The sequence below is a fragment of the Corvus moneduloides genome, chromosome 16 (assembly GCF_009650955.1).
Source record: "Corvus moneduloides isolate bCorMon1 chromosome 16, bCorMon1.pri, whole genome shotgun sequence".
Classification (NCBI taxonomy): domain Eukaryota; kingdom Metazoa; phylum Chordata; class Aves; order Passeriformes; family Corvidae; genus Corvus; species Corvus moneduloides.
In genome coordinates, this window is record NC_045491.1 from 5372102 (window position 1) to 5397789 (window position 25688).

At 45.9% G+C, this 25688-nt stretch overlaps 1 long non-coding RNA gene across 3 annotated transcripts in view; it reads left to right on the forward strand.

Annotated features, from left to right (window-relative positions):
- LOC116452176 overlaps positions 1-25688 on the forward strand; it is a 66190-nt gene that overhangs the window by 36815 nt on the left and 3687 nt on the right. For all 3 annotated transcript variants that reach the window (XR_004243425.1, XR_004243423.1, XR_004243424.1), the window contains exon 3: positions 20810-20944. This is a non-coding gene — a long non-coding RNA (uncharacterized LOC116452176). The remainder of the gene's footprint in view (positions 1-20809; positions 20945-25688) is intronic.

Here is a 25688-nt window from a genome sequence, read left to right on the forward strand (position 1 = left end):
TCAAAAAAGGACAAAGCAAAATGAAGTGTTAAATATCTTTTGAGGGAAAATGTGTCCGTTTCCATGAGCTCTTTTTTGTAATTATTATTTAAAAGGAGACAGGAATCGCGCTTCTTTTCTCTCTGATTTTTTGCCATTTTGTCCTAAATCAAGCATGCTTCCCCAGGCTCCCTGCTCTGCCCTGGCTGACACATGCCCCTTATGCTGTGCACTGTGGGAATGGTTCTTACTCTTGCCTTGACCAAGCTCACCTTGCCAAATCTCCCTCGAGGCGATGGTGTTGGGGCCAAGCATCAGGATCAACACTTCTAGCCCTGCTTGAGGCCAGCCCTGCTCTCTGCAGCATCAGTGACCTGCAGCCGTGTCCCCACTCAGCTCCCAACGCTGCTCCTTGTGTTTTTGTCAGCTTGGGCTCCCTTGCTTCCCCCAGCTGTGGTGGTGGCATCCCAGAGCAGCAGGCACACACAGGGTCCTGCTGTCAAACCATGGCTGCAGCCGGCTGCCTTCGGTCAGCGCCGCGCTCAGCCGCCCGAGCAGCTCTGAGCTCTGCCTCGCTGTCCCTGGCAGCCTAAATCCTCTCCACCTGCTGCTGCCTTCACGGGGACCTTGTCTCATGCTGAGGGCAGCGTTGCCCAGCAAGTCCATCGAGGCAAAAAGCTTAAAAAAAAAAAAAAATTACCTTAGTGGCTCATTGGTATTTTTTATGGGAAAGATGGGGACAAATGTTTTAGCAGGATCTGTTGAGATAGGGCAAGGGGTGATGGTTTTAAACTAAAAGAGGGTCAATTTGGATTAGATAAAAGGAAGTTTTTTAGAATGAGGGTGGTGAGGCCCTGGCACAGCTTGCCCAGAGCAGCTGTGGCTGCCCCATTGTTGGAAGTGTCCAAGGCCAGGCTGGAGGGGCTTTGAGCAACCTGGGACAGTGGAAGGTGTCCCTGCCTGTGACAGGGGGTTTGGATGAGGTGACCTTTAAAGGTCCCTTGCAACCCAAAGTCTTCTATGATTTTATAATTCTATGGGCTTTTTGCACAGGCAGTTGGGGCAAAGGTTTTATATAGAGCTGGTCCACAGTGTTTCACCCACATTAAGGGTTTTTGTTTAGGCTTTTTTTTTTAATCCTGGGAAAAAGTTCTTTTGACCTACATAAAAAAGTTTGCTTAAAGCTCTTGCATCCTTCAAATTCACTCATAAAACTTAAAAAAAAAAGTAATATTTTTCAAGTTATTTGAAACTCATGTAAAAAATTTCACTCTGGTTTTATTAGTTTTCCTTTCCTCATCTCCTTTTTTTTTAAACTCGAAGTAAAAAGCAGAGTAGTGGGGGAGAAAGGAGTCATTAAAGAAAACTGAACATTTCTACTTGAAAGAACAAGAGTTGAACTGGAAAACGTTCTTTCAACTTAAAGAAAAAAATCAGGAAAAAGTTTTTTTCTGAAGGGTAAATATAAACGTTTCCAGTGAAAATGTTCTGAGGGGAGAATGGTTATTTTGGAGCATTTCTCTTCCCCAGCCCCATGGGATGCCCTTAGTTTTACACTTAAAAATCTGAGCTGCACACATCAGAGCCAGCGAATGCCTGGGTTCCTCCTTGGGACTGTGACTTTCCTGCTGTTGCTTGGGGGGATAAGCTGGGTGGGGGGCTCAGAGTGAGCACGGGTTTGCTCCCAGACTAGGGGACCTGCATGGATGGTTTTAACCTCTGGAGCTGGGATTTCACCCATGAACAGGGCGCGAGCACTCGCTCTTATGGTTAATGAACCCTCCACTCTTAACTGGTGCTGTGAGGGGCAGTCTCAAAGTCATGGAGCCTTTTATTCAACCTGCATCTCTTTCTGTTGCACAGAGCCGAGCTCTGTGGATGCATCACTTTTCTCTTTCCCAGCACCACATCCCTCTCAGCCTTCCGACACATATGTCTCTTGCTGGAATTTTTCTCCCAGCCTCCAGCACTCAAGCAGCCGAGTGGCATTTGTGTGTCTCCAACAAGTAGCCACTGAGCCTGAGAAATGCATTAGCTGCCTGACCTGGTTCCAGCCAGGTGTGAAAAGATGCAGTGGCTCTGGCTCGGCTCCACCTTTTCTGACCATGTGAGGAGAGGCAGAAGGCTTCTCCTCTCTCCACCAGTTTGCATCATTCAAGTCTATTTAAAAAAAACGAAACAACAAAACAGGATAGGGATGGTGAGCAGATAGACAGAGCCAATCATGGGGAAAGCTGGGTAGATTAAAAGGCATTTACTGGGTTTTCTGTACTAGAAATGAAAGAAAAACCCTTCAATTAGCTGTCTGCCCGAGGAGCTGAGCAGAAAGGGATGAAAGCTGAGATGCTTTTGCAGGAGCAATGGGAAATCGCCAGCCAGGAGATGATTTGTGGGCTCTGAGTCAGGCATCATCGTCAGAGGGGTGTTCAGCATGTGGTGCTGCAAACTGGGGAGCCTCTCTCTGTCCAGCTTTTGTGCCTTCCCCTGGTTTCTTCCACAGCTCTCCTTCTTGGCAGTGTTTCTGCAATCCTAGATTCGTGCTCAGAGCAGGGGAGCTTCACCTCGTCAAGTGCTGGTGCTCATGTCCGGGACACTCATGTCTGTGTGCCCAGGAGGGTGATGTGGGTGCTGAGCAGCAGGATTACAGCTCATGGTCCTCATCCTCTTCAGCCAAGCCTCTGCTGCCCCATGCCTCTGTGCCCCATATATCAGCACATCCAACCCCCTCAGCCAGAGCTTTGGGTCACTTGTCACCGTTTTGTAAAGCAAACAGGTCACCTGGGAAGGGAAGCAGCAGCTGTTCTGCTTCCCGGGGTTTCAGGCATCTGCTCCTTGCACACACACACACACACCACACACGCTGCCTTTACCTAACAAACAATTATTTAACAAAGTATGCAAATAGTATAATTACTGTTATTTGTTTAGCTGTTATAAGTGTTTGAAATGTAAATGTCAACTTTGGGATTTTTTTGCAGGGTATGTGTGTGTTGTTGGCTTTCTCTCTCTCCTGTGTGTGCTCTTCCCGGATTGCAATTTGATGAATTTCTCCTTGTCCTAGAAAAAAAAGCTAATGTGATTTCTCTGCGATTACAGCCGAAGATGCCGAAGTGGGGATTACTCACAGTAACTCCTCTTACTTAGCAGATCTGAGTGGGAGGCAGGATTCATTACACCGAGCAGAGGAACAAAGAGGAAATGTCTTTCAGCCGACTGCTTGTGTCTGCCGAGGCAGCATCCTCACCAGTGCCAGGGCTTCCCTCCCTGGAAGGCGGACGGTCAGGCAGGGCAGTGACAGTGATGCCAGGATCTTGGCAGCAGGCTCTGGGAACCTGTTCCTGGCCTGCCACAGCTCCTCCATGCACAGGAGGAGCAGCAAGTCTGAACTCTGGTTTTCTAAGGGATGTTTTTCCTTCTGAAGGAGACTGGAGAAATAGAAATAACATTACAGCCACCAGCATGCTTAAAGTAGAGCCCTGGTACTCAGTACAGTGACATTTTCTGAGGGTGTGTCCCACTGTCACCCATCCCAGCTGGCATTCGGTATAAATGGAGCTCTGAGGAGGTGGTCATCAGTTGGTCACAGCCTGTAGTTCAGGCAGTCAATCCAAGGCTCGTTACCATCACCTCAGAGTCAGTCTGTACTCTTGGTACTGACTGGCTTTGCTGTCCAGTCTCAGAAGCTGGTCCATGCTGGGAAGGCTGTCACGGATGGAGCAGCCCCTCTGGAGCTGCAGCACCTCTCTGATATTTCACAGCATCCCATACCTGCTGGGCAGAACCCAGCCGTGCTTTGGCTTTAGAGTTTTCTCAGATGCACAGCTCCAAGATGAATCCAGTTGGATTCATCAGCTGGCAGCAAGCCTGGCACAAAGGCTCAAAAGCTGGCCCAGGAGATGGAATGAGAGTGGAAAGGCTGCATTGCTGCTGTATCCCATCCTCCATCCTCTCTGTGATGCCTGTTCATGCAGAGTGCTGGGATGAGGAGCTCATGGTTTTTATGGGAATCCCAGGGCCGTGAGAGGGTGAAGAGGTTTTCATCTCCAGTGTGAACCAGAGGGACTGGAAAGAATGAGGCAGTAAACACAACTAACAGCTTGGCTCCTGGAGGAGCAGGGGGAGCTTTGTGCCCAGCTCAGCACCAGGGGATGAGCCCAGAGCGTGGTGCACAGCCAGGGCACTCTCTGCTTGTGGCAGAAGATCAGGATTTCTCCATGTGTAGACGCTGCCACTGAACCAGTTGTGTCTGTGCCCAGCAGGGATCCAAGCCTACTGGGGTCAGTGGCTGTGGTTGAGGGGGTCTTGGGGCATAAGCCTGCACAAGGTGGTGGTGGAGCACAAACTGGGCTCTGTGGCGTGGCAAGAAGATGCTGAACCAGGCTTTGCTGCTGCTTGAGGTTTCCCTTTGCTCTCTGGCAGGGCTTGAGTTGCTGGCACAGGAGCACTTTGGCGTGCTGGCAAAGTGCTGGGACTCGGTGCATGGCTCTGACATGTTAATCTCCTAACTGGGGCTGTCTGTGCCCTCTGGACCAGCTTGTTAGTGCCCTGCAGGCTGTGCAGGTATTTTCAGCCATCAGCAAGGCCGCTGGTCCCTGGGCATTCCCACCAGACAGTCGGGCCGTGGGGTGGAACCAGCGAAGCCACTTGGTTTTTAGTTGCAAAGACAGGAACCCAGTGACCTTCGGCAGATTTCATAGCCCAGCAGGCTCGTGTAATTGAAGCTGGTGATGATTTGTCATGGCTCTAAGCTTTCCCTATCTATTTCATTCCTCGCTCCCTCCGTCTCTCTTGTTCCCTCTTTCTCTTTCCTTCTTTGTGATCTCATTATCTCCATGCCTTTCTCTTTTACTCTCTTCAACCGTAGCATATCCCAGCATGGAGAGGTACCTCAGGATCTATTCGTCTTTGAGGGATTTAGCTTTTGCCTGTCACAGTATTTTCTCCACTTCACATCCATTATCCAAGAAAACCTCTTTCTTCCCATGACCAGGACACCTGCACCTGCCAGAAAAATCCAGCCCATTCCATCATAAATAATGCATTGCTGTGGTCAGTACCCCCAAGCAGCCATGAGCTCCAAATCCCAAATTTCCACCCCCCATCAGGTGAAGGTTGAAGTGACATTATCACTTTTATTGAAATTCCCTGGTAGAAGGCAGGTTCAACGCTATTACCATATTTCAATTCAAGTCATTCTTATTTTAATTAGCCTTAAGTAATTAGTTCTAATTCATTGCCATTTTTTGCTCTGCATATTTTGGGTTATTTACTTCCCTTGCTAAGTAACAATTTGATGTAATTATGTGCTACTCATTCTTTCTATTTACATATGCTCACTCACTCAGATTTCCTCGTTGGAATTTCAACAGATCCTTTGAATTCCCTTTTGAATTGTTTTCTGAGTTGTCAGCGGTGTGGAAATTGTGGGGTGGAGAGAGAATTGATCCTCTTCTTTGGACATCCCTGGTGCCAAAGGCAATGACAGTGCATGTGAGCACCTGGGCTGGCAACGGGCTGCTCTTGGCAGGGAAGGTCCATTGCCAGGCTTTGTTCCTGGGAGTCTGGATTCCCATATGAAAGGAGTTTGGGGACTGTATCCAACTCTCCCTGTCTTCCTCTTGGGTTGTTTTAGCCCAGATGCCAAAGGGACCAGTCAGTGTTGCCGCTTCCTTTCATCTTCTTTGTGCAGTCAGAGCTGCTTTGGCTTTCCAGAATGGAAACGCCCTGGCATTCCAGAAGTGCAGTGCCTCCATTGCTCAAAAACTCGACACCCTTTCAAGTTCTGTATTTTTTGAGACGTTTTGAGTACTTTGAGCAAATTGGTCACATTTATATATGTCAATTTCTTATCTGGAAGGTATTTTTATCTCAGCAACCATTTTTCTAATTCCTCTGAAGGACCATATTGTTCTCTCCTTCTTTTCTCAAGGATTGCCCTTCTCTTAGCACCTTCTCCATAGCTGAGATTCTCAGAGGGTTGTGGTTCATCCATCTGAGGCTGTTTGCTGACCAGCTGCTCTGAACCCATCTTTTCATTCCCTCAGAACTTGATTCTGAGCAGTCTTAACATGCCTTCCTGCAGATCCTGCAAAAGCGTGGATTTCATGCTCACATGGAGTGTATTTATACCTGTGTGTATATGCCTCACAACTTTTAAGTGCATTATCCAACTCCAGCTGAATTTGATAGAGGGTAGCAGTCTCAAAAATAGCAAGTTCCCTCAAGGTTTGAGCAGGCAGGCAGAGGTAGACGAGAGATGCCCTACTTCTACTGAGGAAAAAGCTGCCATGTTGTACTGAGCCTTTATTTGGTGCCGGTGAATCCATCTGGGAGAGAGCACAAATCTCAGCACCCCACCCACAGGAAGGACTTCAATCAGCACATGCCCCTTCTCGGTGCCCAAGTCAATCAAACTCAAGGAAAGCAGGATTTCATAGTTCTGGTGCTCATGGAACTACTTGTTTTCTTTTTCAAGTAGCTTTTTCACTAAAATCTTATCAGCCCTTTGAATCCATGTCCCATTAGCAAATCCTACTTGCTTCATGAATATGCACGTTCACAATGTGTAGCATTGGCTTAACTGCTCCCACTGAAGTTGGTAATAAAACTCCTGCTGACTTCAAAGAGAATAGAGTCAGGCCGATTCGGAGTGCTTTGGAAAATCCCACCCCTTGTTGTTATTTTGTTCTTAACACATCCACTCAGGAGTTGTGGGATGAGACTAAATACTCCAGAATGAGTAAAGAGGGGAAAAAAAAAAGGAACGAAAAGATCAAAGAGCCAAAAATGAAAATCCAGATTCTGAGGTAAATATTTAAGGACCTGTCTTTAAAGACTCGCAGTGAGAGCAGTTCTACTTCTGTTTGAGGAAGGGTCACAAACTGCTGCCTTGAGGCAGGAGAGTCACTCACACTGAGGCCACTGGTGGAAGTTCAGACCTGAATGACACAAAGTGCATGGGACCTCCAAACTGCGTCAAGGCTACACAAGATCATGAGTTGGAGTAGAATTGATTCCTTTAATTCTGCCCCTACACTTCAGTTTTCCGTGTCTAGGAGGGTCCAAAGAGGTTCTGGTCCCCCCTGCTGGCTCCAGGACAAGGAAAAACCCAAAACATCCCTTTGGGTTATCAACATACGCAAGAGAGCAGATCCATCTTAAATGATCCATTCCTCTGCTCCTCTCTTGCTGTGAATTATGCAGGGAAAAGGTGTTGCAGAGCTTTACAGCTCTTCAGTTTGGGTTTTTTTGCAGATGAACTACGTTTTCAGGTCTTTGTTTTCCCAATACTTGGTGCCATAGCTTCCAAACTGCCATGGGAAGGGGAAGGTTCCCTGCTACAACCCAATTTAGTGGAGCATTTTGCATTGAGCTGACTTCAAGGGGACATAAACATACTTCAAATTGTAACAGATGAGTGATTTCAAGGCAGAACTCCCTTGACGTGAACACATTCTTACCTGTTTTGCTGAATCAGGGCACGTTCTTCTTACAGGGACTTTGTGCTTTAGTGTGGGCTATTTTGGTATTTTCTTCTCCTAAGATTATTTCCACTGGAAAAAACACAGTCTTTTTCATTCCAGCAGTATTTTTGGTAACAGTTACTATTTCCTGACAATATGTCTGTATTTTAGGACAAAACCAAATTACATGTTGGGAGCTCCTTTCCCCACTGCAGTTTCTCCAGCACTACTCACAAGCCAGTTACATCAAGACCACAATCTGGAGGAGGCACAATAGAGGCTATATTAAGTTTTATACAGACTTGCCATCAAATTACATGCAATAGCTACTTGATCACGTTGTATCAATCCGTTTTTGCCTGGCCATTTGGAAAGCAATTGCTTTTGTCTTGATGGCTTATTTTTAAATTCAGATCTTGCAAGGATTTTACCAGGAGTTTTTATCTAGTGACTGCAGAATTCTCCTGGTCACATGGTTTAGTACAGCATGACTGTTAGTGCACAGTTGCATGGTAAGGGGTATTGGCAAAAAGGACACTCTCACTGTAGTTAATTTTCATTGTTTTTCTGATTTTTTTTTTTTTTTGTCTTTTACGTCTATTCCTTGATGTCTATAAAAATCTTGACAGCAGTTAGAACTTGATGCTATAAAACAGGCTAGAAACAACGACAAATATTTTTTTTTTGCTCTCCTGCCTGCCACTGTGCTCCAGAAGACTGTGAATTTACCATCAAACATCTGCAGAGCTGGAACCTCTCTTTTAAGCTCGGTAATAATAGGTAAAATCCTACTCCCTGGCTGCACCATATAATCATTATTATCTTACAAATCTGAAGTACTTTGTGTAATCTTCAAGACTGTGTTCCTAGTACTGTGCTTTAGGAGAAAATAGACGGATCATAATTGTGGAAAATTGCATTTTGTTGCATCTTTTGCCAGTTCCCTGAGATCAAAAGGGTTAATTTCCCTTGCTTTGTACAAACTTTGAATCTGTACAATTAACTCTGATGAACCAGAACAGGGCTTGTACTGCAGATTTTCCTTGTGGGTTTATTCCTTTAGCTTGGTTGTGGAAAGACCTAAAGAAGTTGAAAGAATCTCCAGTTTGCATTAGATACAAATTATTCCTAATTTACCTCCCAGATATCTGTTGTTCTTCTGGTCCATACTTTCACATGAAGCTTAATATTGGTTTTCTCTAAAAATAGAGTTGAGAGGTTGATTTTTAACTCATTAAGTTTTATTATTAAAAAAGGCCTGTGTAGCTATGGTTGCACTATTTTTTTAAAGTGCCAAAATAATGTTGGATAGCCGCAGAAGTAACCAAGAGGATGAGTGGAAATGATGAAGAAAGAAGTTCATACAAATGCTGCCTGGCTGGAACCTGTGTACTTTGTTCTACATTGCAGTTTCATTCTGAAACTTATGTAAAAGCGCCGTATGGGATGAAACTTTTAGGTGTATTAAACCCATCCCATAATGTTTATTTTTGTATATGGACAAGAGATTACAGCTTTTCCATTGAACTTCCAAAGTCATCATCAAAAGCGATCGTTACTCCGTGAACACTTTGTAGTCTGCTATCTGTCCTACGCTGGTTAATTCATGTAAATCTAAAGAAGTGGTTGCAGGCAGGATGGCATCAGAAATATGGAAATAGAGCATCTGGGTAGAAAGGGTAGGTTTTTGCAATGTTTCCATTGAAATTGTTTTCTCCTGCCAAGTGAACAGATGCAGTGAAAACAGAGAGTCTTATCGGCAGCCTTTCTTTTGGGGAGAATAAATGAGTGAATGATCTATCAAAACATTTTTTTTCATTCGATTGAACAGATGATATTTATAGCATTTCTAAATATAAACCAAACTGAGGTGAAAAGGAGGAAGGTTCACAAAGAATGGCTGCTCTACAAGGTCAGGTGCTGTCCCTGTACCCAAAAGTATTTTTAAATTGCTGTTTCTTCACCTAAGCTGAGTGAATGCAGTTCACTGCACTCGGAGGGTGTTTAGCAGACTTACAGTCCTGATGCTCATATTTTGGTCTGATGCTGTGGGCTGCAGATATGTTTGCTTACAGATTTCCTTTTGTTTCACATTAGAATAACAACAGCTTTCCTAAGGGTTTCAAGAGTCTGCCTTTTTGGTATGTTACAGTACAAGTTCTGGAATAAATAGCTGGAAAGGCTGAAAATTTAGCAATGAAGTAATAGAAAAATTTGTACCTTGCAGGAAAATACAAGATTTTGACATTTGGTTGCATTCGAGATAGAATATTAAGTTATTATTAAAATATAATTCAGGTTAATATAAATGTCATTTAGATATGAATGTTTAAAGATTTTGTTATATGACAAAAATAGAAATGAAAAATTCTCCTGAAGTCTTGCAAATGAAATGTTTGATTCATCAAAACATTTCCTAATTCTTTTAAAATGTGATTTTCCCAGAACTAATTCATGTAATGAGAAATTTCAGCTTTGTTGAAATTTAATTTTCTGCTGGGAAAGTGAACCAACACCTGACCAGGGCTGCTTGACTATAGAGCCTGCTGTTAGATTTAATTCCTTTGTCAGAAATTACATGGGTTTTAACCCACTGACCATTGGTATGATACTGTAATGCTGGGCTTTTTTGTTTTTGTCTTTTTCCAAACTGAGCTACATCTTCTTATTAAAATAATTTTGCATTTGTTCTGAAAAATTTCCATATTTTTGTACTTTGTATAAACTCCCTTGTAATAAGGCAAGACAAACCCTTTTATGTTGCTGTCCCTTTCATGGAAGTCTCCTTTGGCCACTTTTATTTGTGATTTTGCCTTTTCCCTTGATTATGTATTGAGATTTCTGTTAGACTCTTTAGCATTCTGTCCTGCTTTTGGGTTACAGTGTTCATCTTTGGAGCCTGTTGTCTCTGTGTTTCTTTATCAAGGGAGGCAGGTTTTTTATAACTGCATTTTCTTTGCATTGTTAGCAATCCCAAACATTCTCCTGAAATAAGAGTTTTCACTGCTTAATGTAAGATTTCATCATGAGTAATCCTGAGTCATTTAATTTCATATCTTTTAAAATGTCTTATCTAAGATGGTCAAACTGACATTTGTGTTCTCTGTCAACATAATATTGAGTCTAATATTTTGTGTTCCCTTCTTTCCAGTGAACAATCTGAACCCAAAAGATGCCATTATTTGATTGTTTTTGCTCTGATATTTAAATGCTAGTATGGAAAATGATTATTGATTTTTCACTTAAATGATGTAGTCTTCTGCAAAAATCAATTTTCCTTATATATTCACCAGCTGTATTTAAGAACCAGCATTTGGCTAGCACTTTTCACAATTTAAAATAGAAAAATCTCTCATGCAGTGGCTTTCCTTAAGAGATCTCCAACACTTTGCTGTCACATTAATCTGTTCTTAAGTAGAGGAAAATTGAGGCAGAGATGTAGAGATTTGCCCCAGGAAACTCAGTGGTTGAAGCAGGCAGGAAAAGAGAAAACAAGTCAAAAAGGAGAAACCAAGCATTGGTATCTGTCCTGCTGGACTGATATTGTTAAGTGAATCTGTTCAATTGACAGGAGGCTAATTTATATCTCTTAGGCTCTAAGAATCCTGTGTGTTCCATGTTTCTGGATAGACAGATGGATGCTCCCTTCACATGTCTGCGTTACTTTTGGTATCACACTGTGAACTGAAGGTCCTACTCTACCTTGCCTTGAACACGTTCCCATGAGCACAGTGAATAGCCTGCTAAATATGGATGATCCATCTTGATTTTCCAGATGAGTCAGGAAAAAATACTGGGAATTTTTTTTTGACAGGTGTAAGCCAATTGTTGCAGGGAACTGAAGTCTCCAAGGCATTTCCCTGGCCCCCAAGGAACCCTTTGGCTTCTGGCCATTGGCTTTTTGCCATCAGCTGCATCCTATTCCTGCAGTAGCACGCCCCAGGAAAGAGCACAAATCTCTTTCTCCTGGTGAATTAGCACTCCCAACTCTTCCCCCACACTGGATGGCTTTGGAGTAGGGTTCTGATATGCTTTTTGCAATTTGTGTGCCCCGCTCAGAACCATTTGCAAACATTTCCTTTGGAAAGCTGTTTACGGATGGCAGCCTGGCCTTCCTCTGGTGACTTCTCCTGCCATTTAGTTCCCTGTTTGGTTTTCTCATGTTGATCTTTGAAATGGCAGTGTCTGGTTTTTCTGTAGAGTTGCTGGATCCCGAGTCCTGGGTTTTGCACAGATAACCTGCCCCATGTTATATAGCAGAGGTGGAATCTGGAGAGGTTTTGGCAGGATGGCTCGAAGTGGTGGCTTAGATGGCTCTAAAATCTAAAAGCTTAGATGGCACTAAGAACTTGGTCTTCTGAGAGGACCAAAACTGGCTCCCAGTGAAGTCATGGAAGGTAATAATCTCATTTATTTATGGAAGACATATGGCAAGAAGCCTCCTAGAACACAGTAGGATTATTTTTGCAGTGCAGGTTATTAGCGTTGACCCTGGACTACAGCAAAACAGAGACATGAAACCTTCTGTCCGCAAAATAGCTCTCAAGGTTGTAACCAAACACTTAAAATTGCAAGACATGGCTGTTCAAAACTGGGAAGGTGGGTACAAGGATACAGCTGATGTCTCAGAAATAAATTGTTGGTTTGTAGAAGTTTGGAATTGCTAATCTCAGGAAAACCCAAGATCACTAAAAGGCTTGGTCTTTTAGAAAGGCTGCTCTCAGTTGAGACACCAGTCCCTGCTTTCCTCCCAGGGCTGCAAAATTACAACTTTCAGGTCACACTTAGAAAGCAATTGGATGTAATCTGTACCTTTTACATGACGTAAAAGAACTAGATGAGATAATCAGGCACCCTCATGTCCTCAGGTCTTTTTCAAATACTGAGATCACTACCATAACTGTGCTTATGATGATTTCTCCTCCTCCATCTCCTGTCTGCTGAGGGAACTGCTTCTCTTGTGTCTGTTCACAAGGTGTTAAGTGCTCCCAACCTACCACCACTACTGGCACAACTTGAGTTGTCTTCTCTGGTGGAGCACTCCCTGTTTTAGCACTAGAAAGGTGAAGTGTCCTGGCCAAGTTCATCATCTGGACTCCACAGTCAGTGGAGAAAGTTGAACACCTCCAGAGTGTAATTCATCCCATCCAAAAATAGATGTTTAAGACAGGAAGAATGAATCACTCTCTGGGGGTTGGTGCACGTCTCTCTGTTCACTGATGATAAAAGAAGTCTAGACAATTACCTTAACCTAGACATCCAGCTGTAAGACACCTTCAGCTGCGTGAGATCGAGCCGTGCTTTCAGGTCCCTAAGGACCGATTTCCACCCCCCTGTTCAAATGGGAAGTAGTTTTCTGATTTCACAGCAGCTTTCAAGCTGAAGTCACTGACAATCAGAATCTCAGTGAGCCACATATGGCAGTTTTACCATAACTGAATAGCTTTTTAATGAAAGGGTTTTTACCCTCAGTCCCATCTGGGAGTTATCCATGAGAAGTTGATGGTGTTTTGAGGAATATTTCTTTCTATTACTTGCTGAATCATTGCCACCATTAAATATTGCTGCATAATTTCCTCCCAAGGAGTCTGTTGCATGTAGATAATATTCAAAATGTGGTCCCCATTGATTACTTTGATTGAACATATGCCACACATGATATTCTCCATGAGCAGGAGCACAGCTCTTCAGATGGTGGTTGCAAACACTCCCATTTGTGAGTTCATTTGTCATGGTCTGAAATTCATCTCTCTTCTCCCTTGCCTTCCTGTGAGCTCATTTGTTAAAGCATTTGGGGAAAGGCAGACATGGAAAGGCAATGGATGACTGCAGAAGGCAACAGAGCACCAAGACCATAAGGAGCATCCACAGAGCCTTGGAGAAGGAAACCACAGTGGAGGCAGCTGAGAGGAGGGAAAGCTTCTAGCATTGGACAACCAAAGAGCTGGAGTTGCCAGTTCCCACATCCACTGCTGCAGTTCCTCACTGCCCACCTTGCCCCATGGAGGTGACCAATGCAGGAGCAAAGCTGGCAGAACAATCCAGAGTACTTGGATATTGGCTGCTCCACTTCCCAGCCCAGAACTTAGGGCAAAGCCACTTTCAGCTGGTGTTCCCATGAAGAGACCAGACAGTGAGCAGTGGCCAGCATAGCCCAGCTCCAGCCCCAAGTGGTTGTCCTTGCTCCAGGGACAGTGATTCCTGTTCCTATTTGATTGCAGAGCAGATATGTGGGGATGATGATGTCTCCAAGGGGACAAATGGTTCCCTGGCAGAGGTGGGCAGATGTGTTACTCCACGGACAGGGTGAGCTGGTGGAGAGGAGACTTCAGGGTGCCAATGTGTGTGCCTAAAGCTTCCATCCCAAGCAGGTTAAAAAGTTTGGAAATGACACACCTTTGGCATCTCTGCAGAGAAGAACATCTCTGCTTGCCTTGAAATAGATAAAGATTCAATTCCTTTGACTTTTTTTAGATTATTTTTGACCTTGCGGTTTTAAAAATTCAATTCAACATGGAAGCACAGTCTTCAAGGAAAGTTCTTGAAAAACAGAGTGACCAATATTGCTAATAGAAAACATTCCCTTTTTCAAGATGTCTTTTGGAAGACGGCAGTAAGTTTGGATGAATCCTGAAATGTTTGGGTTTTAGGTTTTTTTTTTCATTTGTATGTGGATTTTCCAGTTGCCAGAAAAAATAATTTGCCCAGTGATGTTACAGGTGCCTCTTTGCTTCCCCTGCCAAGACATCTGCCCACTGCTGCCTGCAGGAGCCCTTGGTGGAGTCCAAGCCAAAGCAATGGATGTGTTTCTCTCGGGGAGTTCCCTGCTTCATCCCTCGCTGTGTCAGAGCTGAACACATCCTGCCAAGATTCAAGCAAATATTCCAGAAAAGGTTGAGATATTCACCGAGCTCAAACCATTGTACGAGAAGTACCCTGAAGCAAAAACAGAGCTGTGAGACACCATCACACCGAGTCGCTTCCCCCACCCCGGCAGGCACCATGCCGTACCAGACAAACTCCTCCAGATAGAATCCAGGCAGAGATGTTTGCTTAACACAGCAGCTCTTTGAAAAGGCAAATAAATGGACAGTGAAGCTACACAGACGTGTCACTGTGCTGCGATTTCCGTTTAGCATTTACGTTTAGTGCCAGGAAACCCTGACTCATGAATATGAAATCAGAAGGAAAGGAAGAAAGCAGTTGTTCATTATTAGAGCTTCGAATTGGGCATGTGGTGGAAATTAGCATTAAAAAACACAGTTTAAAAGAGAGGGGCTGGTTCTGATGGTCCAGAAGGCTTGAAGAGCCCGGCTCTTCAGCCAGGGGATGTGCTTTTGTGGGGCCCTCTCTGCTCTCAGGCTTTGCCCATGGGGAGTTCCTGCTAGAGAAGAGTCTTGGAGCTCAGGGTTACCCATGATGAGGCTCTTGCTCACCTTGAGGTGGGGGAAAGCAGGTCCTGAATATTCCTGGAAATCCTCCAAATTTGCCTTGAGGTAATGGTGAGCAAAGGCAGGGAAGAAAAGCCTCTTAATTACCAGAAATAAGAGAAATAACTGAGAGGAACATCCAAGAAAACAGATCAACTTCAGATAGAAATCCTGAGGTCCCTAAAGGAAGCTCACATTTAATTGAGACTCAGTGGGGTAGAAATGAAGGGACCCACAGCCCTGATGCTTCTGCACGTGGGATGCCTGTCTCTGCCCCTCACCTGCACTCTAGAGCTGAGAAAAGCCTCTGTGAGCCTGGGGTGAACCTGGCTTCCTTCAACACAAGTTATCTTCCTTCCAGCTGTGAGGGTGGGACACCATCCTTCTTTCTGCACCTATTTACCTCGAAAAAGCTGAGCTTGTTCTGCCAAGGAGGGAGGTGGGTCAGAATCACAGAATCATAGAATATCCTGAGTTGGCAGGGGTCCAAAAGGGTCATTGAGTCCAGCTCCTGGCCCTGCTAAAGACAACCAACCCCAAGAATCACACCAGGCACCTGAGTGCATCGTCCAAACTTTTCTTGAACTCTGGTAGGCTTGGAGCTGCAATCACTTCCCTGGGGGAGCCTGTTCCAGTGCCCAAACACCCTCCAGGCAAAGAACCTTTTCCTAATGTCTCTAAGAATTAGAGTGATGCTATTGCAGCAAATAATTTTGGTGGTACTGGGAAGGAAGAAGCAAATAAAGACATTGCTGCAGGGTGGCAAGGGCTTGATTTCCAAAGCAGCTCCTTGCATCAAACCCTGGGAGCAGCTCAAGGCAACAAGGAAGTGTGTCATCCCCTCCAGTGTCTTCATCTGAAGCCTCCCAGCTGTGCTGTACAAGTACCCCTCAGTTTCCTTGCATTTTGGTAATTCCAGTGCCCTTAAAATATGACAAGAGCTAATCTATCACTGTGGGGCACAGCAGCTCACAGTAATAGCAAAGCATTTGGCTGATACCCCTGGTCTGGAGGATGCAAGGTGCCGGGCAGGAGGTTGGACAATGGCCTGAGTGGGCAAGTGCCCATGGGACCGGACAGGTCTGCCAGGGTGCTCCTCACCCAAGCGTCCCCGTGCCACCTCTGCCCTCAGTGACAGCACTGGATCCTGGTTGTTTTGCAGACCCAGGCTTTGCCCCAAGGCCAGGCCATGGGAAGCTGCTGGCAGGGCTCTGCTCCAGCCCGTGCAGCTATGACAGCTTCAGAGAGTCGTTAGCAAGCAAGGCGCGCTTGACGTGAATAATTAAAATACCTGCTGTGCTTTTAAATAGTGCAGAGCCAGCCTTGGAGCTGCGTGTGTGAGCGATGGCTGCTGTCTTTGGAGGAGGCCAGAGGAAAGAGGAGGGCTGATATCCAGTGGAAAATTAAGGGCTTGGTGCTGCTTCTGGCAGGAGGAGGCATGATGCTGGCAGCTTCCACAGGGATGCAGGCAGTCCCTACTCCCCAGTGAGACTGGAGGCTGACACAGCTCTCCTTGCTGATGAGCAGATATCACGGCACAGAACTCTCCAAAGTCTCCTCTCTGCCAAAAATTTGAGCAGCAGTGGAGCTCAGCACCCACCCTTCCAGCTGCCCCAGGGCTCCCATGCTGGTTCAGCTCTCCAAACCTGTGGGACGAGGATGTGGAGCATGGGAACAGGGACAGCCCCACAGCCTTGGGGCTCCATCAGCACTGGCAGCGCGGGGCCCCTCAACTGAGCACACACAGGTGGGGTCTGGGCAGGCTGCACTGTCTTTTGCTAAGATTTCCCCAAGATATCAATTAGACACTGAAATCAAAACAGTTTCTGCATGAACAACTAACAAAGAGATCCCTGCAGTCTCTCAGCAGCCAGACTCCCTCTGTTCCTACCCCCAGCTGCCTCGGAGTTTGTATCAGAATAGCACTGAAGGGCCCCGTGCCCCAGCACGGAGGAGCTTCATGGAACAGGGGAGGATATCAAACACTGTGGCTGTGTCAGTGCTGCTGGAGCATGGAGCTGGGAAGCTGTAAATCATCTCTTCTTGTGAAAAGACGGGTTTCTGGGCAGGGGATGGAGGGAAAACTGACAATCCCTATGACTTAGTTTCAGATTGAATTAAACTATTGTTTGACCATAGATATTTATCTTTTTATATATAGATTTTTTTTTTTTTCTCCTGTGGAAAGCCTGGACAATTCCAGTTTGGGGTCACTGTGATTTTTTTCCTTTTTTTTTTTTAGTTCAGCCAGTGAACAAAAAACTGGTTTCTTTCACAGCTTTGCCATGATTACCCCCCAGGGCAGGTGAAAGCAAAGTTTTTAGTAGAGACAAGGAAAAAAAGGGTGTTTGGGGACTGGCACGGTAAGGAGAGAGGTAGAGCTGTGTGCTGACAGCTTTGCAACAGTGTGTGAAGATCATCCTGATGTTTGGACCATTCCCTGGTCCCACGTGGGGAGTGGGAGCTGCCACCTGCACCCCTTTCCCGTGGCCCTTTGCCCATGAAAGGCCAGGGCTCCTGAGCTGAGGATCAACAAATTAGTCTTCTTCTCCCCCACTGCAGAACGTTATCCATCTAAAGATTTCCTTTAATTTCGAGCCGTGTAGAGTTTGAAAAGCCCTTCAAGTTCACTTGGGCTGATGAATTGGTAATTGAGTGTACCTGGATGTCGGTGCCGGCTCTGCCTCTCTCTGCATTTGTATCAGTCCGTGTTTGTTTTCTCCAGCTGTAAATCACTCAGAACTTGGAGAGGCTTTTATCAAATCCTGCTAGGAGCCAGTCATTTTTCTTTTCACAAACACATTGCTAATGCCACGTGGAACCCACCGTCTTTGCTGTTCATTTAAAAACAATGAGAATGGTATTAAATGGGGAAAAAAAGTCCTTAGCGATGGAGGAGAAGGAGGAGGAAAAGAATTGCTCCTGTCTCTCTGGAGTTTGCTCCTTTGGTCTAATGTCTGTCCCATTGATCTCTTAATATGCTCTGCTTTGAGAGCCTGATTTATTGCCCCACATTCTCTTATGCCCCTGCATGTTACAGCACACATTGTTCTCAGCTTCTCCAGCCCACCAGCAGCTCAGCTGCCAGCCTTGGTCCAGCCTCACCGGTGCTTCCACCTCCTGGGCTGCTCACCTGTGCCCTGGCCAGCACTGGGCGTGGAGAGTTAAGCAGGTGGTTTTAAGGGTTTAAGGGAGTTGGGGTCATCATCTTAAGGTCTCCAGCTTCTCCAGTGTGCCCTTGGTGTCTACCTCTCCAGTGGCTTTGATGATACCTGGCCCTCGCCATCAGTTGTAGAGGAACCGCAGCTGGCTCCCTTCCCACACTGCCCATATCCATGGCTCAGTCCAGTCAATGTGCTCCAGCACTGACAGATTTGACAAAAGGGAATTTCAAACACGAGAGGGAACAGTCCTGATTTGCATTTTTTGGAGCTGCTCCAATCCCTCACCCAGTGGAAGAACTGGAGGAACGGCACCACACGTCTGGCACAACCCATCCACCCAGCCTGTGCTTGAACGTTGATTTTTCAATGAACTGTTACGTTGCTATTTGCTCAGTGGAAAAAACCAGCAAGTTATATCCATTGACAAAGAAATGTGAGGACTTTGCAATCTGTGTGTGAATGTTTTGTGAGCATAAAATGAGGTGAAGTTTGTCAAACGATTATTCATTAGAAATTGTTCATTTAGCTCTAATTGCTTGGGTCTAACTGTTCTTAGAAGGACTTCGTGACATCTTTGTAATGTCAGAAAAGTGTTGGTAGAAATTACTTCATGTTTGGGTGTAATGCTGCTGTTCCTGCTTTGCTTAGAAAGAGCAGTAAATGATGCTGTCTGGTTTCCTGTCGGGCCTGTGCAGCCCAGGTAGCTAATGGAGGGTGAGTGGTGCCTTATTGACTCCCACTTTCTCTGTGGAAGGAGTAATTAAATTCACCTGCAGAATCCCCGTCTTCTCATGCGTGGCAGTGTGCAACTTCCCTGCATCTCTGCTAACTAGATTAGAGATTACGCATGCTGATGAGAAAGCATCAACTAGAAAGGATCTGGCCTGGCTTTCAGATCCCAGCTGTTATTTGCAGGACTTAGGTTTAGGAAAAGCATTACTTTTTTTTTTTTTTTTTTTTGCTTCTAACCTGACAAACTTTGTCTGGAAACCCAGAGAAACAAGCACCAGGGAGCCCCACCGTCTGTCTTCCAGCAGCATTTTCTGAAATCGAACAACACTTTAAAGTCTCGCCAGCTCAGCCTTTCACTTCACAGAATATGTGCCTGTCTCTAAAATACCAGGTTATTTTTCCTTACTCCCATAATATTCCCATCCGACATTCACTCTCCTTGAAATCACCAATCCAACGTTCACCTACCTGCGTTCAAACACCTGTCACTGTTCTTGTGCTGCTGCCCTTCTCCTTCCAATTTAGAGATTATATTTCATAACTGACCTCCAGCTACCTATTGCCTCCCTGTGACACTTCACCCTTGTCTGCCTGATTGATTAGTCTGTTATGCTCTCCACTCTTCCTGATGGCTTACAGATTGCCCGGTATCTGTCACAGGCTTCCTTTTTTTCTCTAATATTCTTGGAGTTTTGGAACACCCTCCGGCTGCCATTCTCTCTCCATATTCCCTGGCCACCACCTGCCTCTCTTATGAATGTCTAGTTTGGAAAAAGGAGAAGAAATCTTTTGCAAAATAAACCCCTACCTTCTGTGAGTTCACACATATGCTGGTAAAACACACTTCTAAGACACTGTCGTTTTCAATGGGGCTCTTTATTCCCTTTGCACCATTTGGAGGTATTAAAATGTCACTAGATCAGGCTGTGATCAGTGATGGCTTGGAAGGCAGCTTTCCCCAGCAAATTTCCTCACCTGCATAAGTCAATGAAGCAGTGACAGAGAGGGAACAATGTTGTGTTTAAAGATGTGTGTGGGTAGGAGGGTTCTGCCTCTGCTGAGGGAGAGGTCTGGGACATGTCCCAGATCCATCCATCTCCCTGTGCTTGTCAGAGGTTGTCCAGCTCTCTGATATTGTTCCAGGCTTGTCCCAGCTCTGCCCATCACTCTGACATTTAATTAACTGCCCCATTCTCCTGGATCTTGCACTGGATTTGTGCTGTCTTTCTGAAATACCTCTTAGGTCATGTCTGAATATTACTAACAGGAGGAGTAACAAAATGGTTGTCACTAATATTGCTATTATTGTTACTGTGTAGATGATAATAAAACAAGACATTGAATATCATAAAGATGAGCACTGTTACACTCAGTGTCACTTCTTCTTGCTGTACTGGTTGTTTGGCAGCACAGGTGAGCAGGAACTGACAGCAGTGGGAAGCAGAGAGAGCCTTGGCCAGCCAGGCATCCAAAAGTAATAGAAAAACAACAAGGGTGTGGGAACTGACCACTGAGAGCAATAAAATCGCACCTAAGATTTAAAAAGACGTTTATGAGACCAATCTTCAGGTGTAAAAAGGATTATTAAGCTTGTTAAAACCTGCACGTGCTGGGTGGCTGGTGCTGCTGGTGGCAGTGGCTCCTCACTCCTCCAGGAGCTCTGCATTGATGTTTTGTACCATCTGCCCTGGGCATGCCCAGAGCTGTCCATCTTCCTTGCATCTTTTTCCATCCCTGTCTGGCATTTGTCCCATTCTTTCTACTTCAGTCCCAGGTCCCCTTCCAGCATTTCTCACAGTCCCTCTTCCACTGGCAAGTGGATTTCTTTTCCCTTTTAGTTACTCTGTTGAGCAGCTGCTGTCATTTGGACCTCCCTGTGGTCTTCTTCCCCTTCCCCTTTGGTCCCTGTGTCTCTGTGTTTGATCCATGGCTTAAGCAGCTGTTCTGTCCCTGGGATGGCTTGGTGTTAGTCAAGCCATCAGTCAGGCTTTTATCCCCTCTGATGAAACTCCCTCTTATGCTTTCTCTTTTATCCTTGCAGTTCAAATACTGGGCTTGGTGACCTCCTCGTGGGATCCCGAATGCCGTGTCCAGTGTGCCTCCCGGCCCCTGAGGACAACAACTAGGAGACATTCAGGACTGTGGCTGGAACCAGCAGTGACACTGAGGCTCAGAGGTGAGGGGTGGCCTTGTCCATGGCATCTCTGGAGTGGGAGGAGCAGCTGGTGTGAAACAGCTGCCCATGGGAGAGAGCTGGCAGGGACAGGGCAAGTTTTTCTGGAGAGGGCTCCAGTGCTGGGAATCCTCCCCAGGAGTGGATGGTGAAGGGGAGCCTCATGGCATTCATTGCCAGTAGGAAAGAGTCTGGTGCAGACATGGAGAGCGAGCCAGGGTTGTGTTTCTCCCGCTGCTGTTCTTAGGGTGGCTCCTGGTGGCACTCATCTCAGAGTGCTGACCTTCCTGGGGAATCCCTGAGTGGCTGAGCTGCGGCTGCTGCACTCCTGAAAGTGTGGTAGCAATGAAAGTTATCATGGTTGCGTCTTTAATTTTTATTTTTTTAAAGACTGAATTCACATTCTTCTATTGAGATTTAAGGAGTGTGGAAAGAGGACATTATTTCTTCCCCGCAGATGAGAAGTGCAGTGTGTGCCTCCACCCCAACTTCTACAAAATTCTGTTTTACAAAGCAGAAAAAGAACATCGAGTTCATGTTGGAGCTGTAGCTCAGTTTTCTAAGACCAGATTTTGCCTCGTGTTCCCTGTTCAAATGACTAGCTGTGCTGGGCACTTAGAAATTTTCTCCCTCTTCCTCATCTCCACCTTGACATTATGAAAAGGGTTTTCATCAATCCATTGAAAGAAGGAGATAACTTTTGTATAAAAGTGCGCGGTTGACAGGGTTGAGTTTTTTGGGTAGTATGTAATTTTTTTTTTTACACTGTTATTATTTAAAATATGCTTTCTAAGAGGACAAAAGGGAAAAGCTTAATGGAAACAAATTTCTGTAGCAAAATGTGCAGCTGGATAAAAAAAGATTATTTCTGTTATTGCTTGGTTAGACAGGTGAATTTCGAATTTGAGTACAAAAGGTGCTAAAAAGTGTGCTTAAACTTCTCTTCAGTGTGCTGTTGAGATTGAAAAGAATAATTTTTGGAGAAAAACTTTTCTCTGAGCCTCTATTTCCAGCATTGTCAAATCTTTAGCGGCGGCCTTTTCCCACAGCCATTATCATGTTTTCACCTTTTCTTCTTCCATCTCATTTGTCCTTTTTTGAAGAAAATGTAGTGCTGGTGAAAGGCGGGCAGGTCCATGGGCTGGCACTGATCTGGAATGGAGGGATAGCAGAGCTGGAGGTGCACGGGCATCTCTGGAAGCCAGACCAGACCAGACTGGGGTTGCAGTCCCAGGGAAAGATGGACAGCCTGGCCTGGGGGTAGTCATTTTGAAAGCATCTTCAAGCCTACAGCCCTTAAGACCACCTTTCCAAAATGACTTTTAACCAATTAGGAACCTAAACATCAATGAAGATAAGCAAAGCTTAGGTGCTCAGGTCCCTCGGGGCAGACACAAATAACTCAGCAATGCAGACAGATAGACAGTTTGCCTGTCCAGATGAATCCAGACCCAGAGCCAGGCAATGAATTACAAATATAAGTGCCAAAACAGCAGGCTTGGGACACAAAGGATAAAAGACAGTTCTGTTATTTGAGCTGATAAGCTCTGCGTCTCGTCTGGAAGATGCCGGCATCAAAGGCTCCTGCAGGGATTTCACAATGGAGCGTTACACCATCCAGCACTGAGTTACCTAAGATGTAAAATGGGCCTTTGCAGAGAAAGCTTCATGCCTGCCACAAAGGAGCAGAATAAGAGTTTGTTTTGAGAACTATTAGGCTGAATAATTTGCAATTGATCTCCATGGACACTGTGAGATATTGCTCCCAACAGAGCAATGATTGCCATTAGTGTCTCAGCTCCCTGCCTTCTTCCTCCTTTTTCTCTCCAGCCTTTGCAAGGACTGGGTCAAATGCTGCCCGGGCAGCATGAACAATATTTCCTCCTTTTTTGGTAATCATTGTCCCTTCTATTCATTCTTCAGGAGCCTTTTCACAAGCAAGAGGTATTTTCAAGGGTTGTAAGCATTCATCTCAATGTACGTTTTTATGCCTATTCTCCTTGGAAGAGCTCAAGAACTAATTTACTTTATTAGACCAAATGAAAGGAGCTTATGGAGGTAACCTGGTGTAGGAGGTCAGGGAGCTGGAGAGGAAAGACCTCTGAGACTGCTATGGAATTTCTTGCAGGAGCTGAAAAGTAGCTTTTGCTGTTTAGATTGGTGCTGTTCCTCCTTACATTGTGCTGGCTCTGTTTCCAGCACCGAGTGCTGAGATCCGAGTGGTCCCAGCACTGGTCCAGCCACGAAGGCTTAGGAGCAGTAGCATCTGTAAGCACCTTGGATTGGCAAGCCTGGAGGTAGCCAGGCTCGCAGCACTGGGCTGCTCAGCCAGGGAAGAGGCGCCCAGGGGGCTCTGGTGAGGGTTCCCACCATGGGGAGCCCCAGCCAGCCCATCCCAGGCGACACTCGACTGTGCAAACCCTTCTCCAAGCAGCTTCATGTGGTGAGCAGATGACTAAAACCCGTCTCCTGGGCAATTCACTTCATTCATCAATTAAATTGTTTGCTGTGAACGTTTTGGCCTCATCCAGCTCCAGGATTTCAGCCTTGTAATTTTGCTGGCAGAGGACAGCGGTGCCATGTCCGTGAAATCTGCCTGCCAACTGCTTCCCCTGCTAAGCATTTTCTAGGCTAACGATCCCGAAAACCTTGCCAGCAGCCCCAGCTCTGTCCCTTTCAGGGCAAGCCACTCATTTAAACGTGAGCACATCTAAATGACTCCATCTGCTAAGTGATGTTGGTAAAGAAAAGATTATAGCAGGAGTTAGTGCTGTGTCCTCGGGTTGTACCCCTGTTATAAAATGGGCTGGGAGAACAAGGGGACTGTGAGGAGCTGAGGCTCAAAACCACCTGGGTGACTGTCAGCTTGATTTATTTTCTTGCTCATTAGATAAATTAGAAAACTGGCAAAAGAAATCATCTCTCAGCTGCTTGGTAACCTGCCATGTGGCATGGGATGCCGGCTGCAGGGAGGTGCAGCTCCTTCCCACCTCCCTGGCCTCTCTCCCCAGGGACACGGGATGGGACTTGGGTCTGCTAGTGCCACACATCTCCTCGATGGTCCTGCCACCCTAAACCACCTCATTGACCCATCTGGCCGATTGCTGGCAACCACTAGAGTTTCACTTTTCTCTAATACCGTTGATTTTTGAATGGCAGCTATTTTCTAGGTGAAAACAGCAGCACCAAATACTGCTTTTGAACCCTGGCTTTGACCCCAGAACTGTTCGTTACCCTCATTTCACACATCAGACAAGCTAAAGCAAAATAACCTGGATTGTGGCCATATCATCAGGCAGGACCTGCTGACCTTCAGAGATGTTGTTCGACTCTTTGATCTTGTGGCTTGTGACCAGTCTGCCTCCAGCAGCTGCCCCCCTTGCTTATGAGCCAGACTAATTTTTGTTTGTCAGAAGGATGAAGCTTAATGGTCAGACTTGATTTAAATCCCAGGGTAAAATTCACTGTCTAGGAGGTCAGGCTCCATTTACAGCACCTTCTGCCCTAAAAACTCACTGAAATATTCAGCCTACATAACCAAATGTTAAATTTGGATCATTTAAGGCATCTTCAGTACCTTTATCTGCATCTGATGCACTCCTATAGTGTGAAATGAGGCCACTGTTCTACACTTTGTATTTACATACGAGGAAAAGCCAGGATGAGCTATTAAAGAGACTGCAATGCATTTCCCAGCCAACGTGGAGGAATCCCCGCTGCAAACAGATGCTGAAACTGGGGGAGAACCAGGGCAGGACCTCTTGGGAAGGAGACCTGGGGGTTCCCAGCACTGCTGTGCCAGTGCGAGGAGGTGGGGCAATACCTGGCCTGTGAACGATGCTTGGAGCAGATTTCCTCTGCTGTCCATGCCCCTTCTTCTGCCCATGGGACTTCTGCACTGGATCCTTGTCACCCTGTCCCTGGCAAGCATCAGGACACACGTGTCCCCGTGGCTCAGATCCCACCAGGTGTGTGCCCATGTGTACAAATGCTGCCAGGTGGAGACACAGGGCTAATTCCTTCCTGTCATATGCAAGGAATCAGCTTATGGCCTGGAGCTCCGATTACTCTTATCTTAGCCTGCATGATGCTAGCCACATCCTGAAATTACCCTGATTTTTTCAAAACCCAGGGGATGGTTTGGACTCACCCGAGCGACGTGAGCAAACTCCAGCCCTGCTTTCAGCCCTGGCAGGTTTGAGGGGCTGTGGGTCAGTGCAGAAGTTGGGTCATGTAGTTTCAACCTCCAAATGCACCAGATGGGAAGTGCCTGGGTGTGATGCCCAGTCCTGAAATACCTGATGGAGCCCCGTGTGGAGCAGCACCAACAGCCCCTTCCCAGCCTCTGTGCAGAGCTGATTGCTCAGGCAGACTCACCTGCTGGGATCCTGGCAGATAACATGCCTCTGAAATGGCCAGCCAGGGAGGGATGCTGTCAAGCAAAACATGGAGTGAAATGTTTGGCTGCTGGGATTAAACTGCGAGTCCCACCTGTCTGCTGTGTGACACGCGGCACGGCATGCTCCCACCCGCCACCGTCCCCGTTCCCCGTCACTGCCTGCCAAGCCCACCCCGCTTGGAAATTAGAGTGGGGAAATCAAAGTCCTTCTCCACCCACTCCTGCTGTGCCTCTCAGCCACTGACATTAACACTGAACTGGCTGACATTAGCTTTGAATGGATTTTAATAACCCCCTTACGAGCCTGAATTACCCACACAGCGTGAGGGCCACTGTGAATTTGGAGAC